Raw genomic sequence first — 6610 nt, forward strand, 5'->3', positions numbered from 1 at the left:
ACAAAGATAAGAGGATTGTGTGGGTGTAAAAGACGAATAGAGATCATACTTCATTATAAAAAGCGAATTCGGATATTTGAAGAATTTATCATAGTGTTTTAAACCGACGCATGTGTGAATATATATAACGGTGATACACATGGTGTGGTTATGAACATGTTATACTACATATAATATATTTTATCTCTACTCTTATAAAAAACGGAGTTGTTGATGATGGTGTGCCTGCCATCCTGCAATATAGGCCGTCCGATTTATATCTGGCGGATAGGAAGGAAACTATGGCAAGTTTGAAAAAAGATACCCACACCCCTCTCCATATTTGCAAATTAGGCCCCTTGATCATGTTGATGTTCTGTGGAACGCATGGGCATCTTGCTAGTACTACGTATAATACATAGAACATTGATTATAATTTGGGCTAATGTGTGGCTTTTGCAGCTCAGGTCTAAATACTTGTCATAATGTAGGGGGCGGGGCACTATACTTTGTGTGATAAACACGGTGTACGTATGGAACATGGTTTAGATTATGAATATATAGTTAGTACATCAAATGTACTATTATTTGGAATCAACATCAAGTGTATTCAAAAAATAGAATTCGAGTTCATGTAGTACACATAGTTCATATCTATCTCTATAGTAATCATGTGGTGTGTTATTAAGGTAATACACGAATGATGGTTGAAGTTGGCAACAATCATGATTGTAGATTCTTATTGAAATAGAGAAACGAATTCAAATTTAGTTCGAATTGCAGCGGTAGTATAGACATTTGGAATGCACTAAAATGTTGGTATGAGTAGGTTACATGCATTATACAGCAAGCGAAAAAATTTAATCGGACATAACATGGATTCATACTCCCTCCTTCCATCTATATAGGGCGTAATGAGTTTTTTAAGACCGCCTTTGACTATTGACAAGATTAATAGTACATGACATGCACAATGTGAAAATTATATCATTGAAAGAACCTTTCACAGACGAATTTAACGGTGTGCTTTGTGTAAGTTGCATGTCATATATTATTGCTCTAATATTTGGTCAAAGTTAGCATCGAAAAACGCATTAGGCCCTATATAGATGGAAGGAGGGAGTAGCTTTGAATAGCATTTGTATAGTAAAACGGGGCAAGACTCTCTCTTTGTGTGGTGTGAATAGTTTTATTTTTTTCGTTTTCTTTTTGGTTGAGGGAAGTGCGAATTGATTTGGTACGTACAAGTACAATATTACTACACGTTAGGCTTGTCCCTAAAATTCAACCCGCGTCTTGTTATATCCCGAAAATTCAGATATCGTGCTCCCAAAACTGGCGCCTTCACAACCCGCGCCTTGCTATCCCGAAATTACAACGCGCGCGAAAACTCCCTCCAGCTGCCAAATCCCGACACGCGAAATCCTCCTTCTAACCCTGAGCCGAAAGGGCCGCTAGTTCAAATCGGTGGGGGGTACTTGTAACACACCCTACATTTTGGACAAGCGCGTCCCTAAGTCATGGTTCACCCCCTCCCATCGCCCCCTTTTCGCCATTAGAAATTCGAGGCCGCCATAACCTCTCCGCTCCAGCCGCGAAACCCCACCCTCCTCTGTCCTCCACCTCATCGCTGCCTAGCCGGAGCCTCTTTCCCGACAACGTCGTCCACCGCAACAGCTTGACGTCCCTCGTCCACCTCCCTGGATGAGGATCCGTCGTCTCGCCGGTTCAGCCGCCCCGTCCTCCACCTCCAAGGAGCTGCTCCGATGATCGCCTCGTCTATCATGGCTGCTCCATCCCCGCAGTGCCGCCTTAACCTGCTCCACCGGAACCGCAACATCCTCACCGACTCCTCGGACGAAGTCGAGGCCTACTCGGCGCCACCAAAGAGGTTGTACACTCATCGCATTGCACCTTCTCCTTAACTCGACCTCCCGGCGCCGACGGTGCTCCATCCCACACCCCCATGGAGCGGCTACCTTGAAGCCAGCGCCATGGGCGACATCTCCATGGCAGCTCTCCCCCAGTGCGAGGCCCCTTCGGTGGCGGCATCCATACCAGTCGGATCTGCTGCTGCTGCTCCGCTCTCGCTCGGTCGCTCGCTCGCCCAGCTGCTGCTGCTACTCTCCCCCTCGCTCATGCTGCTCCTCTGCTCCGATTTAGCCACACTTCAGTCGACTTAATCGACTTTTGGGTCAGTCGATTTTCAGGGGTTGGGGGGGGCTCGGCGGAGTTAAGGAAGAACCACCCGCAGCGGGGACGGGGGCTCGTCGGAGAGGTACCCCACTATCTATCTTAGGGTTCAGGGTGGGGCGGGGCCTAGAGGGCTAGTCGGGGCAGCGGTGGGGAGTTGTTTCGGGCGGCGAGGCGGCGCTGGGGCCGGCGGTTCGGCCGGTGGTGGCTGGCGGCTCAGGGGGGTGCAGGTTGAAGATGAACTGCAGGCCCTCCCTAAACTACATGTCAAGTGCCTATTTTTCTCTGCTACCATTGCGTTCAATTTCGACAGTAGCATTCAGATTCCACAGTAAATTTCAGTTTCGATAGTTAACTTCAGAGTCAACAACTTTTACCTCATCTGTTGTAGTCAGGTGGTTTTTGGTGATGTAAATTTTACATCTATTTTACATCATCTATTGGAGATGCTATTAGAATCCCACTTGAGATTGACGATGTCTGTCTTGTGCTGCTTCAGCCTTGACGTCTTACGGCTCACCGGAGCTGCTCCAACGACAGAACGATCCATCACAACAGAGCAGTGCCCTGGACGCCGTCTACAGATTCCTCAGATCTTCCTCCACACCTCCGACAGCCACCTCTGCCTCAACTGCTTCAGCGACCAACCCAATGATGCTGAGGTCGACACGGCTACGGCAAAGAGGTTGTACACTTGTTGCATCACTTATTACTATACATTCACGTCGATCCATTAGGGCTATTTTGGTTCAACGGAAAAACATAGCAATAGGGAATTTTCCAATGGCACTCTACTATTCAATTATTCATGCATTTTGTTGAAAGGAATGAAGCAAAACATCCACCTGGACCTACTTTTCAAAATCCTATGCATGAAAACAAGACCAAGTGCATTAGTGGCAGAATAACATTCTAACTGTACACGCTTTCATATGGTTTCACTTTATTTTGGCCATGTTTCTTTGCATTCCTCTGCTCTTCCAATTCCTGTAAACCAAACACCCAAGTTGACAGAAATCCTGTGTTTACAAATGCTCTGTTTACCATGTGCATTCCTATCCTATTCCGGTGTTTTTCCTATCCCTGCGTTTTAAGAATCATGCAAGCCAAATGAGCCCTTACAGAATTACTTCAGTTACAGGTACGTGTCGAAGGGAACTTTGTGTGGTTTGTCCTGCTCCTGCCGCGACGTCGTCCACCTCACCTGAGCTGCTCCATCGACAGAAGCATCCACCAAACCAGACATCACGACTCCTGACCGTCTTTCGCCGCCTCAGATCTCCTTCCCTGCCGCCGGCACCCACCGCAACGGCATCACCATCATCGACTCAGCAGATGAACCTGAGGAGTACACGAGTCCACAAGAGAGGTCGCACTCTTTTGTTTCTGCTTATGTTATGCATTGCTTAAAATTACCTGCTACTTTATCGTCCTGTTCACCTCTTGGACTCCAAGTCAGGTCCAAATTAATGTTCAAACTTGAGTTCTAAATTAGTTGTGGGGCACATATCGAGGCAGCAATGAATAGTATGTCTGTCTAATATCTGGTTCACCTAGGGTATGCCTATGTTGTTCATCTTGGGTGGGAAACAAATAGTAAAGCAATCATCATCTGTCTTTTTATTAATTTAAAGCAATCATCAGCCTGCTATCATTATTTTTGGATCCATCCACTGGTTGTTACCATCACTCTAAATTTCTGCATGCTCTCCTTACATAATCTCACCATATTTTTTCGTATGCATGTCAGATATTGTACACAGTCATGCTGAACATGTAGAGAAAAAGAGAAGAGTTTTGCGCGGCAATACAATGTCATGCAGACATCGCTCCATGGTGGGTTCAATGGCAAACCCTCCCCACCCCTCTCCAGATTGTAATCCAGAGGAAGATATCTGTTCTGAGGCGGATTCAGACGCCGCTGACCACTCCTATTTACCCCCAAGGTGTTTGCTCTACCTTGGCATGATGATGTTAGTCATATCATGCATATGTTGCCTTGCAGTGCCTACTTTTGACATCATATATGTCATCTGCTTAGTTTAGACATGTTCTGTAATGCCACCTGTTTAGTTTCTATATCATATATGGGAATTATGCAGTCTCATGTCTTTTAGCCAGCCATAATATATGTGAAATGTGCAATGCAATCCTTTTTAACCAGGCATCATATATCTGAATGATATCTTGCCCATCCTTTTCTTCATTACATTTCCATTTGTCGACAATGTTTGTACATTAAACTACTCTTCCTGTGAATCAGCCATTTGGGTGGGAGATGGAAAAATCTAGAGTGAAAACAAGGCCTTCAGAGCAGACAGTGCTACCTGTCGAAGCAGATCTCTTGTTGGGTCCCGATAGCTCCTCAGAGATGGATTCAGAGACAGATGACCAGTCCTATTCCCCCACCGAGGTGTATGCTCAAACTTGGCACGGTTATACTACTCATATCATGCATATGGTGTCTTGCATTGCATAGTTTAGACATCATATACACAATATTCAACACCATGTTCTTAGTCAGACATCATATCGAATACCCTCTGTTTAGCATATAAATCACATATGTGAATTAAATGATGCGATCCTGATTACTTAGATACCATGTAGGTGAATTATGTCATGCGATCCTGTTAAGTTATTCATCATATCTTTGAATTATATTATGCTATGCTATCCAGTTTAGATAGACATCATATATGTGAAATTATGTCATGCTATCCGTTTTAGTTAAACAATATACATGTCAACTATTTCATGCCTTTTTTCCACACTATCTATTGCATCTGTCTCTCATACAATGTCTGTACATTCAACTATGTTTCCTGTTTATCAGCCATTTGAATTGGAGCGGGTGATGCCAGTATCCAGCGGACTAAAAACATGGTCTTCAAATAAAACAGTGCTACCTCTTGGTGGAGATAGCACCCCGGTTGTACATGCACAAGAACCAGCCCTACCACACATAACCCAAACTCTCGCAGATTGTACCCCTACTGCGATGGACAGAGAACCAGCTTCACCCAATCTAACCCCAACCCCAGCAGATAGTAACCCAGTTCCTGTTGACACAACACCATCTCCACCACAGAGCTCCCAAACAAGAGCAGTTAGTAAGGCAGCTCCAGTGCCCAAAGGGCCAGTACTACCACGGCGAACCCCAACTCCACCAGTTAGTACGCCTATTCCTGTGGAGGAAGCACAACCAGCTAGTCGTAGTTTAGCAGCTATCGCATTTGATGTTGTTAAATCGTATGTGCGTATCTTCCCATCTTGGAAATATTATACTGAAGATGAAGGAAAATGCCAGTTGCAGGTGTTTGTCCAGGAGTTATGTGTAAGTAATGTTATTCATGGCAATTACTTTGCTTTGTCCCATACATCCTACCTCCATGATGGTTATAATACAACAAATTTTCCCATTTTTCTCTATAGAGAAGGACCGATTTGGAAACTCAAGATGAGGTAACCTATGCTAATATCTCTGCTATCTTCAAGAATGCTTGGTGGCAGTATTGGAATTACCTGAAGAAAACGTACTTCACTGGCAAATAAACTCATCAAATTCCCTTACGTTCTCCTGAGACACATTTACTGGATGATGACTGGGAACGCCTTGTTCTGTACTAGTCCCGAACCAAGAATGTGGTAAGGTCTATGAGCTCATTTTCTATTTTTAAGTACTATATTCTTGCGTCTTACTGTACTCTGTTCATGTAGAACAAGTGCCTAAACCTGAAGAACAACTGTTCTAATTTAAGATTCCATTGCTATCATAGTTCAAAAAAGTGCTAGGCGTTAATTGTGCGTTTTGCCACCGCCTTGCGCTTTACTGACCAAAGCGCATGCTTATGCACAGTTATGCACAGATTAAGCGTAGTTATGCGCAATGCGTTTTGCCAACGCCTAGAGCCTAGGCGCGCCTTTTTTAACTATGATTGCTATCGTGCATACTGCTTTGCTCTTGTATCACTGTATTTACTCATACAAACTTATTTTTAAATTGAAGGATCCAATCGAAACTCCAATGGCACAGCAGGTATGTTCACGCATGTTTCTTTAACAGGTTTGCTCTTATCAATAGCTCTGTTGATTTCAATTTCAATTGTGTATACAGTTGACTTCTCATATCATGCATATTACTAGCATCACAACAGAGCCAATAGTGTTGTTGTACATGTAGACCCGTGGTACCCATCTGAAATCTTGTTGTGCCGTGTAGTTTCCCATGCTTTGTATTCTTTCGCTGCTGCTTTGTCTTGAACTAGGATGATTTGAACCGTGTCTCTATTTTGATTTGGCAAGACAATGCAGTGACCATAGGACATAGATATATGTTTGTTTGATGCTTTTATTATGTACTAGTACTTGGCAATAGAAGAATTGGTAGTTTAATATTGTCCACCTTACTAATGAACTGGTTCACCGAAATGAGTTT

Source organism: Triticum aestivum, chromosome 7B (assembly GCF_018294505.1).
Source record: "Triticum aestivum cultivar Chinese Spring chromosome 7B, IWGSC CS RefSeq v2.1, whole genome shotgun sequence".
Lineage (NCBI taxonomy): Eukaryota > Viridiplantae > Streptophyta > Magnoliopsida > Poales > Poaceae > Triticum > Triticum aestivum.